General features: G+C 38.7%; 1 pseudogene; it reads right to left on the reverse strand.

Annotated features, from left to right (window-relative positions):
• The window catches only part of LOC129121669 (cytosolic phospholipase A2 epsilon-like), a 36,818-nt pseudogene extending 24,779 nt beyond the window's left edge, over positions 1 to 12,039 (reverse strand).
• Between the last annotated feature and the right edge of the window lie 298 nt (positions 12,040 to 12,337).

The raw sequence follows: 12,337 nt of genomic DNA on the forward strand, positions 1-12,337 counted from the left end.
TTTTAAATTCCAGAGTATCACACTATTTTTCCTGTGAGACTTCAACTTCTTTGAAAGCAGAGATAGGTTGTTACTTAGTCAACAAAGAGCTATCTGATGTTTTTTTATCTTCCTTGTTCAACAGCATCCTGGTATACAGCACTTCATTCTATGACATCTTTAAGAAACAGTCTCCAACAGGCTCACAGATTAGCTGGGGAATTACTGACAGAAAGAAAAGACAATTTTCTTCACCCACTGGTCTCCAAACCTTATTTACTGGTAATTAACAAAAGAATCTGAAAATACTTCCCACTGTTTCTAGGCCTTACCTAACACCTTAATTAAAATCTCTCTACAATACTGGGAGATTCAAAATGAGCACATCACCTAAATAGATAAGAGAGAAACAAAAGGTTTTGGAGAAGATATTCTGCTTTGTAGACAGGGCAACAGAGGCACAGAATGTTTTGATGTATAAATTTACCTAAACTTCTTATGCAATAAGTCCATGAACAGAGCTAAAAACTGAGCCCACATGTCTTAAGCTCTAGTCCAGGGGTGTACATTTTGGTGATAATAGGAATTTTCAAAATGTCTACAACTCCCTAAGTGAGACTTCTCAGAAATCTCACTGTCCTCAGGATGGAGGACAAGGTCACAACTGTAACCCTGTTTTCTGAGGATGCAGCATCACTTTACTTTGTGTGATCCCTTTGCATAAGCTGCTGAATCATGGTTCTTATCTGGTTCAATTTTCATTCTAGATCAAAGGTGATACTAAGAAAAATTAAATCAACAGTTCCAAGGAATGAAGGTGAGGTCTTGCACATATATGCAGTGTTTCATAGCTCTCAAAAGGAATAGAAATTAATTTGACCTTTTCTGCTATACTATAATATTCCTTCTATTTTCTGCAGCCCAATGTTACAGACAATGTGATCAGACCACTTCTCTCCACTTGACTGGAAAATTCACAAGAGTGACATTGACATCCATGGTTTTGAAATGCCAAAGGGAGTGAAATACGAAGGGATGGTGAGAAATTTTATCTGTAGGATTTTGCTGATGGCTTCAGCAAACTTCATCATGATCTCCCAAAAAGGAGAGAAAATACAAAACAAGAGGAGAAAGAACAGTATGATAAAGGGATATGCAAAACTGTGTAATTAGTGATGTGCCAAGTTCATGAGACACATGTAGGAATGGCAGGAGAAAATTTTCAGAGAAAAATCTCTGGGAATGTGAACCACCAGGCAAGGGCTGGTGGTCTAAGTACCACACATTTTCACAACACTTTGCATGTACCATAGTCCCCAAAAGATTTCTGTTAGACATTTTTCACTGGGGGGGCAAGCTGATGTCATGATGCTCAGGACAACCAAAGAATTAAGAGGGACTGGTGTCTAAGTATGTCAGCTCTATATTCCATGCATTTGTCATGGATATGTTATATAAAAATTTCTGTCTTTAAACTGGTGTTAAGATATTTTCAAGCCCCTGAAACAGCCAATTTGTCAGACAAATAATGTGGGAAAAAACCCAATAACCAAATAAACCTCTGATAATGCAAATAGATATTATGTGGCATAAAATGCCTTCAACTGTGATTTCTTACCTAGTATGACTTCAGTGTTTTGCATTTGTGCAATATCTACCAGAAACAATGGCTGATACAGTAATTTGAGAATGATGTAACATCAATAAAAAATTGTGGTACTTACAAAAATCTGCCTGATGAGCATTTTTCAACTTTATGATTCTTACAGTGAGCAAGGAGTAAGGTGTCATTTCTTCCTGCTGAAAAAAAATAACAAAGGAGATGTATCTTAATATTTTGAATATATGTATTGACTGTAACACAACCAAACACTGAAAAGAGCCAAGGTTGTGCTAAACTGTCTCTTCCAGTTGGCATCACAGCAAAAATATAATAGGCATCAGGATGCACTTTCTTCACAAACTTTGTTGACCCCTAAAGCCTGTAGCTATCTAAGCACAAAGAGAAGGTGTGGAAAGAGGATGAATAGGAAAGTTAAGTTGGTGTAAATAAGCTGAAAAAGTTCATTTAGCCAGTAACATTAAATTGTTCACATGACCATCAGCAGCCAATATGAAGACAAAATTCAGTGAATCTGGAAATCAGAAATGCTTCAAATCTGGTTTGTTATTGGCCAACAGCCTGTGTTGTGCTGTAGGTAGAATCAAGGCCTACACAAAAAAGTCTTCTTTTAGTGCAGTGCTTGGATAATTAGAGAGAAGGGGGGATGTTTTTAAATTTTCTTGCTTGTTTTTAAAACAATAATTTTCATGAGAGTGGGATGACTAAGGATGAGTGTTAGCACCTCAGGGAGCGTCTCAGAACTCCACAACACATGGCTTTGGACAAACAATCCTAGTTTGCTTTGTGGGAACAGAAGTTTTCCTTACCAAGGATGGTTATCTGATTGATGGACATGAAATAGTTTTGACTACAATCCTTAATTTCAAAGAAGGTTATCTCCAATTCCTTGTTGAAGGTGCTAGACCTGACCATCTGGGTCTGTAGAAGTTGTGACAATCACATATGCTTGATGGATTTTACATCTTCAGAGAACATACCCATCATGTCCCCTAGCAGCAGCTAGAGCAAGCAGGGTATCAGCAAAAGGAAGGAGAAAACAGACAATGCCTACTATGGCTGCAGCACAGGTGGTTATATTGATTCTCTAACTGTGGGAACAAGTTGGGGAACATTTATCAAACCAGCTCAAGTTTATAGAAAGGAAAGAGAGTTGAATCATGATTGTCCTAAAGAGACTGAATGCAAAGGGTAAATCAGCACAGGGGATGGCTCCCTCTTTTACTGTTTAGGAACAGAAGCAGAAGAAAAGAAGGAATTTCAGATTGTATTAAGTTCTGCAGTTAATGTATGATTATAGTAGTAAGAGGTCTTTGTTTGGTAGAAGTAACATAAAATGACTGCAGTGGATGTCTGAGGATGAGGCTTTGCAGGGGAAGAAAATGCAAACAGCCCTGAGGTCTGACTGCAACTGCTACATGAAGAGCTTTAATCTGCATACAAATATGTTATCATCAGATCCTGAACTGAGTATCTCCAACAAAAGGGGAAGGTATAAATAGTATATCTATAAATAATATGTATTTTAAAAAGTCACCTTGAGTTAGGCTATGAAATAATAAGGAAACTTTTAAGGACTTCTGAGCAAAGCACTAATGGAAAAAAATTATAGCATTAAAATGAGGCAGATTCAGGAACAGGGAAGTGTCAGTTTGCAGTTCTAGTAGCAAGGATCTGTGTAAGTTATAAAATGGCCAAACTTATTATAATGTGACTTGTCTATTTGCAAAAAGATATTCAGACAAATAATACTGAAGGCACAGCATATAGTGGGCCAAGAAACAGATGGCCACTTCAGTGACCAATAGGTAGGTGGTCACTGATATTCAGAAAGAGCTCAAGGAGAAGTACTGATAATGCAAAAGACAAATAGATCAGTAATTCTTAGTAAAGTCACAACATGCAACATCATCAAAAAGAAGAGATGGCGAAAGAAAGAAGCTGTTATAAAAGTTAATGACCAAAATTTGGAAAAGACAATCTGAAGTGAAATAGAGCAGAGCTGGTTGAAGGTGATGAAATTATTAGGAGATATTTTCTGAGGGACTTCAATTAAAATAACAGGGAGTAACTCTTGAGTGAAATAAGAGAAAGCACACACAAACGTGCTGCTACTGTGACAAAAGTTATAGCCTGATAAAAAGGTCAAAGTATAAGAAATCAGTGAGACAAGACAGTACATCAGCTGAAGTGTGTAGAGCGTTGGACCATGGGGAATCCATCATGATAAAATTTAGCTTAACCTCTCAAATAGTTTCCAACTCTATAAGAATGAAAGACATGAAGGTCATCAAAGGAAATTGCACAAAAAAAGCAGTAATTTCCAGGCTATGAAGTTAAAAAATTGCAAGATTGATATTTTTATAAAACACTGGGTACTTGAAAGGCACGTTAAATAGAAACCAGTGCCTAGTATAACCATCTTGCTTCCCCATGAGCTCAAGCTTATGATGAGGAATTGTACCAGAATGTCTTCAGTGAGCTGACTGTTAAATGCTAACACTTTTTGCTGTGAGGTACAGAAGCAGCACATCAAAACAAGTGGGCTAAGTGCCAAAAAAATGCATTATCTTCATCAGGCTACAAAGAATAGAATATCTTGGCTTCTGGATGTGTGTATTCCAAAACTGAAAAATAAATTAATCATTGTTGCTCAAAGTCATATGTAAGGCACAGGATATTTTACCTGGCTGTGTTCTAAACAGGGGAGGTAAGATCTCAGCTCCACACAATTGTGAATTGTTATTACATTCTTCTGAAAATTTAGCAGTGGAACATATTTGACTTTGCACTATAGGTAGGGAACAGTTAAATTCCATGCACAGCCCCAGGCATGTTTTACTAAACCAAACCCAGTAGTTATTCAGTTTATCACACAGCTATGCAAAGCCCTCTCAAATTGAATCAAGTACTTAGGCAAATGTTTGAGCATTTGCATTAAGGAAAGTTTATACCTGTTTACTTCTCCTGGAAGTCAAGGCCTGCTACAAGCATGTTATCATTTCTAATAGCTCTCTACTAATGATTATCTATGTAAGCTTTGACTTACAAAAATTGAGGCAATTACCAAAGCTACCCAGGAAACTCAATACCAGTAAGAGGCAGAAACTGGCCAGTTTAGACAAGTCTGTGCCTTTAGTGCCAATTTTCTGCCCAGATTTATTACAGAGGAGAGAAGGTAAATAAAGAGTGTCTGAAAATGTCTTTGTTGTTAAATGCCTGTGCACAGCAAACAGAACTTTCAGAAATTCATTTGGCAGGAAGAAATTATGGCATGAATAATGAATTGAAGCTGTGGAAAGAGCCCCACAGCCCCCTCTACACTGGAGATTATGGCCACAGGATCTTTTTTTTTTTTACCTGAAGTAGAGCATACTTCAGGTATGCTCTAAAACATATGCTGGATTCTAACAATCTTTATGTAAATGTAACTCCATTAGTGGTAAAGAGGGGTTGGTTGCTCTTAGCCATGGATATTCTAAACCAAAACAGAACTTCAGTATGAATACATTAAATCATTACAAAACTGCTAAGGAGATTGGATCATCATTTTCCCCCAACAGCTGCTTTTCCTGCTTTAGTACATTCTGTTGCTGAGCTTTAGCATACACATACACACACACACAGAGCAAATTAGGAACACCTGAATGCCATGTCAGTTTTGGTTGTGCTACTTTGCCCTTACAGCAAGTTTCACTCCCCAATGGTAGTTTGCACCTTTTGTACACTAATATCCATCTGTAGGAGCTGCCAGCATGCTGTTAACAAGACATCAGTTTGATCAATCAGTTTGATAAGGTTGTGACATACAAAGGCAAAACAGTGTTTGTAGTTTTCTGTTCATTTGGTAGTCTGGTTACACAAAAAAACCCAACCAAATATATATGAGCTATAGATGCTTGAATCACACATCATTTAAAATGTCATCAAAAGTAAGTTTTCATTTGTAGCCCCCTTGTTTTACTTTGAGGCAGCTTGGCACAATGCCAGCAGCAAAAATCATCACTGATAGCTTCTATGTGTTTGAAGCAACTCTGTCTCTGCCAGAGGCCCTGCAAACGTGTCCAGAGTTGTTCTTTCATTGTGAGGAAGTGCACAGGGATCAAAGTGGGCATTTGTTCTGAAAACTGGCAATAATGACCAAACCTCAATGGTTCACCAACAACCAAGCTCTGACTTTCTGACTATGCCAACAGTCTCCATTCGTTCTGGGTAAAGCTCCATGAAGTCAATAGGTAGCATTAGAAGAAAGCCAAAGTCAGTCTCATTTTAACAGTAAATCAAGAACTTTTTCACTAAGAGATTTCCCTAAGGAATACAACTATGGAAATAACACATTCTATGTTATAAATACTATGCAGATGTTGCATCTAAATAAAATTTTCTTTCATAAAATATTCCTATTTCTACATAACTATGTGAATCTTTAACAACCAACTATGGGGGGGGGGGGGGGCGCGAAGATCCTACCCTTCTCAAAAAAGTATTGGTTTAGTCTCCTATTATTTTAGTTTGTAGAAATATGGTACCTTAGCATCATCACTTGGGGCTACATAGTGCATCATCCATTTTCTTTCTTCATTTTCCAAGGGGCTTGATTTTCTGCTTGAATGCTGCTGAGGGAAGAAGAACAGGGGATGAAAAAGAGAGTAAAGATCAATTTTTTAAATTTATTTTGATTCCCTACTGTAGCATTCCAGTGTGGGACATGCAGTTTGCACCTCCTCATTGTGGCTAATAAAATGAATGTACCAGTTCTGTGCTATATGGACAGATTCTGACTCCAGGTCCTGGTAACTGCAAATGTCCAAGAAAGGATAATCTTGTTTTCTTGGAAATTTATGTCCTATAGATAGATAACAGGGGACTCTACCTGTTGTAGTCCAGGGGCAAATCTGAATCAAAACTCCAAGACTCCTGCCAGGGTTGCTCTGTTTTCCACTTACCTGAGATAAGGCAGAGGTCGATGCCATCAAGTTCGCTGCTACATTAAGAGCAGCTGCTGTGAATGCACCTTAGTACTGGGCTCCACAGGTGCCAGTGCCTCCTGAAACAAATTTACAATCTTGACGAAGTCTCAGAAGTTGCTGAACAGGTGTTTTATTGCACTGAGTCAGAGCTCCACCCCTCCACGATTTCTGAAACAGGGAAATTTCCCACCCACATTATTGGTCCAAAGAGCAGCTGCTGTAAGGTGTGAGCCTTCATATCTGCAGGTCTTGTGGCCGAGCAGAGCCTGCTGAGGGACCAAATTGCTCCCACCTGGGGCTCAAGGAAATGCAGTAGCAGCTGTAACCTGACTGATGATATGATAGAGATCATCTACGTGGGATAGCCTTACAGTGATATTCTAAAAGTGATGATAGCAATAGCCTAATAAACACATCAGCATATTTTCTCCATGCAAACACCTGTATTCCATACATGATAACATCCATAATAAAAAATAAATTTAAAAACAGCTATGGAGATGATTGTTAGAATGAAGACATTTACATAGGAAGAGAATGAGAATTCTTTTGAAGGAACATTTTTCCCTGAAAAGTGCTGTTGCATCATGATTTCTGTGTACACACTCGATTTTCTTGTAGTGTTCCATCTCAAAAGAAATAAAAGAAGGTATGATAAGTAACATTTCTCTGCTCCCTAAACCACATTGTATCATTTTTCCATTTGAAATGTCTTTCTTATTTCTGGGCTCCACATTTAATACAGCACGCAGCTTAACAAATTTAAATGAGATTCAAACATTTCACCTTGAAAAACCATTAAATATTTCCACAAACTACAATATCAATTTCTGATGCAGAAAAGCTCCAGATTTCTTACCAACTGTGTTGAAATTGTCATCTGGCAGGGTGTATTAGCAGATTATTGGAATTTAATGGACTGATCCAAAAATTTTTTGTTGGAATTTTTTTAATCTAATGAGGATCTGCATGTGTTCAGCACACCTCTAGGAAGCTCAGTGATTCAATTTTCTAACACATTATGCAAGCATTATTAGGCACATATACACTTGCATTGAAAGTCCTCCTGAATGATTAAAATTAGTGCTTATGAAAGAACATGAGATTAATAGGATGACAAAGCATCCTGCTTCCTCTTAGAGATGGGCAAACGTGTGAAATCACTGCCACTCTGACTGTGGGTATGAGTTTTGTACTAGGACCTTGACTAACAGAAACTAGAGACAAACGCAATGACTTCTAGAAGTCTCATTACATATTTTTCTTATGTGAACAGAGGAAACTGTTCTTACAAGAAGAACAAGTTAAGACAATTTGATCATCTTACATGGAGTATTCCGTCCTTCCAAAAGTTTGATTTCTTAGGTTTCATTTTATATCTGCATTATCTTTTTTTGTTGTTGCTTTTTGAAATAAGCACATTAATTTTATCATGAAATGCAAGTGCCAAGTTTGCTTTTAACTTCCTTTCTCACCTTCATTGTATTGAAATTTTCTGGAACTGCTTAACTGAAGCCAGAATTGGATAATCTACAGCAGTAAGTTAAGGAGAGTCACAAGTCTCTCCCATTCCTTGGCTGATGCTTTACTTGATGTGAGCACCTGCATTTCTGTAAAAAAAAGTATTAGAATATCTTTTTTCCTGTGAGAATGGTGAAAAGAAACCATTTAGACAAAAGTGATTGTATACACAAAAGCACTCACATTTTCTATTTCTTCTGCTACTACCTACCTGTGTCCCTGGCTGAAGTACCTAGAAGAGTTTCAGCACCTCAACTGAGGAATGACAACATTTGTTACGGCTGTCAGATCGAGGTCATGTTTCTGAAATGTATGGAAGCTAATGGGTGTGAGGTTTTTGCACGAGATCCTGTTTTCATTTCCCTTGTTATATTGCACCTTTGCTTTTAAGACAAAAGGAAATGAGGTGGGGGAAGAAGCCTTCAGCATTCCTTAGGAAGCTGACTAAAAGTTGCTTGTTGCCTGGAAACTAACTTTTCTTTCCTGACTCAAGCCTTCCCTATATGAAATACTTGTTCTTTAAGCTCAAGTCAGAGGTGGCCAAAAGTACCTTTGACTCAAAGCTGGCACTGGTATTAAATTTCCTAAATTAGTTCAAAGTTCAAAATTGCTTTTTGCTATGAAGCACTATTCTTTTGAGGCAAACTCATCCTTTTCACAAGGTGTGCACTTAGGATATACTTGACTATGACTTGACTTGACTAAGTCATCTGAAAGTTAAACTCATAGTAGAAGTTATTTGTGTTTTCTCTATATTGAGTCGATGAAAAAAAAACATGGCAACTGCAAGTGGTGACTAAACAACTCCACACTGGATTGTTCTGGAGAAGCCTTTATGTCGAGACCACACTTGACATCTAACTTCTGAATTCTGAAGTTAGCTGAGATGAATCCCACCCTGGGTAATCAGCATGTCCTCTTCAGTCACTTGTTTCCAAAGTTACAGATGCTAAGGGAACCTGACATTAAGGAGCCTGGTTTTGTTGTTAGCACATGATTCACCCTGTTGCAATGTGAAGCTGCAAAACACCCTTGGGCAAAAGCTCCACTAGCATATAAATGAAAAATCCTCTCTGGTATCCCCAGAGAAGAAGTTTTGTGATTACCAAGGTGGCAGAGAATGCAAAATTCAGTGTGGCTAGTACCAGTACAAACTTCCAGCCATACTCAAGTTAAGGATCACCAAAGGCCCCCACGGTGGAGAAATAGGCAGCCTGACTTGGGACTCTTGTCCATAAAGCCCAGGCTGTGCAGCAGTAGCTCATGTCCTGGAGTGTTAATGGAGTATTATCAAGCAGGGTTTTCTGTGAAACCCCAGGCTGCAATCTGCAGGAGTTCAGCAGCAGCTTTATAAGCCTCTGAGACAAGTTTGGGACAGATGGGAAATGTCAGAGGGAAAGACTGACACGGGAGGGCTGCAACAACTCTCTGAGGAGATGCACTACTGACTTGTGGGGCAGAGCCCCGGTTGTCAAATGATACATTTAGTGCAGCTCAAAGAACAGAGAAACTTTGCTGGGCCATTCCAAGATACTACACTTATGGCAATTTGGGGGTCTATTGACCAGCTGATGAGCTAGTGGTGAGACACAGTTCACCCAAAGCTGCCCTGCCTTGAAACAAATTTAATTTAAAGTTTTTTTCTGCAATGTTTTTTTTTCCCCTAACTAGTCTGATGGTGTCTTAAGACCACAATAAACACATTCTAAAACTACAACTACAACTGAGTTAGGAATTCAATATTAATGCTCAAAGACATGGGTTGGATCCAATTTAATTATTAAAAGATTTATTAAAGTGACTGCTAAGGACAAATAAAAAATCAGATAGATTTTTTGTTTTCTTTCCACTTTAGTCAATCATTCTTCATGATTGCTCTCTTCAGACTCTTTCCCATCCTTTACAGCTTCTCTGCTGCCTACAGACTCTTCATTATGTCTCACCCCTATACCATGGGCTTTTGACATCAGGTGCTTCAGCACATTTTCCTCTCAGATTTTTCAGACCACCTTTCTGAACATAGAGGAAAGGGAGCTTCACTGAAATCCCTTCTGGTTTATTCCTGATTACTATCTTTACTAGAAACATCCATGTTCTGTTCAGGGAACAGGTAAATGGAGCTAATGTGCATCAGTATGATGCTTCAGGCATTGAAAGTATTATCACATTGTCGTCCATCTGAACAAAAGCAAAAATGATCAAGTCCAGATCATAACAATCCCCACAAAAGCAATGCTGAATGTCGTTCACAAGAATCAGGCTTTAATATGGCAATGACTGTGAGACTGTGCCTGATCCACATAGCTGCTTCTGGTTACTCATATGGTCTTTATTTGAACAAGATAAATATATATGTCATAATGAGAAAGGTATACATAAACATATTTATCTGTAATTCAAATATAGATTAATAGAATCTTTCAGGTTGGAAAAGACCTCTAAGACCATTGAGACCAACTGTTACTTTAACATCACTGAGTCTAGTGGTGTTACTTTAACACCACTAAACCATGAAGGCATTAGAATAGAAAAAAGGAAATGGCTTGAGAAAATTTGGACCATAAGGTAAAATCAGGAGAAAAAGGAGTGCTTCTATTCACTTAAAATATTAACTTGATTTTAAAAGGTCTCTGTACGCTCCTCCCCATGACAAATAGGGAGTTTAGATATTTGTTCTTACACATACGCTAACTTTACTCAGACTCAGAAAAAATGTGTATTCAGAAAACATTTCAGAAACTCTCCCAGAAGTACTTAATGTCCTGGACAAATAGTGATAGTACCTCATATTTGCAGAGTTATTTGGTCTGTTTATTCTTTCACAGAACATAATCTCTCTTCTGATTTGACTCATAGAAGACCTGTGCATATGCAAAAATGCAATACCTCTTTATTATGGAGCTTATATATAAATTTCTTAAATTAGTCTTTATTTGTAAGGCACACCCTGCCATGAGTATTCTAGTTCTAGACATTGGGACTGCTAAAGCAACTTATCCAGAAATAACTGGCCTCTAAACCTTTTCAGCTGTAGTGGGTTAATGGTCTCTTGCTATCTTAATAAAATCAGCAAGTGCTGGAGAGGTATTCCTTTGAGTTTACTATCCTTGTCTAACATATGTGACATCATAGGCTAACACCAGCTTTAAATTTCCAGTGTTCATTGCAGTTAGCTCCAAGGGATAAAGTACATTACAAAAAAACTAGTTGATACAAAAATCTGTTGGTTACCAGAGTGCATTTCCCGACTATAGAGAGAAAAATGCCATTTCCCATGAGAAGTGTTTGAGAGTCCCAGGCAAGATCAAGGGAACCCCAGTGCAGTGACAGGTTCAGTCCTGATTCTGGCCATTCTTCCAAGCCTTTCCCATTGTTAAGCAGGCTCTCTTTTACCTCCCTTGTAAAAGTGGCCACAGCACCTTTCTGAGTGCATTGCCTTTCCAGCCAAGAGATGTATAGCCAGCATGCTTCAGCACACATCAGGAGACTGCTTTTCTCAACACAGCAATGCCTCATGATTTGGTATGATGAAATTCCTAATTTTTCTGTCATTTTCCATGTTACAAAAGATAATAGAATGGTGCATTGTGAGACCACAGCTCACATCTGATGCAGATGTCCTCAGTGTGAGATCTTGGTAAGAAAACACAAGCTATGGGAAGAGGACATCCTTAGGGAAGGCATACCCAGAGGAAGAAAGGCTGCCAGCCACTGTGGGCATTTCCCACCCCATTTGCTGGCTGAAGAGGAAAAGGAAGCACAGGGTTAGGTGATGTACTCACTCCAGCTCATCTTGCAGTGCTGAAATTCCTTGTGTCCCTTCCTTGTATGAGAAAGGCCTGGCTGTTGCAGAAGCTCTCACATCCAGTATCTCCCTTGTGTGCTGTTCATTCATTGAGCAATCTGAACTCATGCGCATGGCAGCCAATCTTGCCCCATATACAGCATGTTGTCACTGGGAAGATGGAATGATAGCCTTTCCAGGGCACCTAGTAGGTCATGTAAGCAGTGCTTAACAAAGCCAGGCTCCGTTGGGAGTCAAAGCTGCCCCTTGTTCCATCTGAGCTATCACCGTGCCTCATGCCAGCTGCCCCTAGGATGGGGTCTCAGTGATGCTACAATACATGACTTCATATCGGCATTAACAAAACAGTGCCATTTCCTGGGGACTCCACATGGCTTCACAGTTGTCTCTGGAGCCAAGTATGGGAGAACTTGGGACTGGTAAGCAAAAGAGTCTCACCAT

This window comes from Agelaius phoeniceus, chromosome 6, assembly GCF_051311805.1.
Source record: "Agelaius phoeniceus isolate bAgePho1 chromosome 6, bAgePho1.hap1, whole genome shotgun sequence".
In the NCBI taxonomy this organism is placed as follows: Eukaryota; Metazoa; Chordata; class Aves; order Passeriformes; family Icteridae; genus Agelaius; species Agelaius phoeniceus.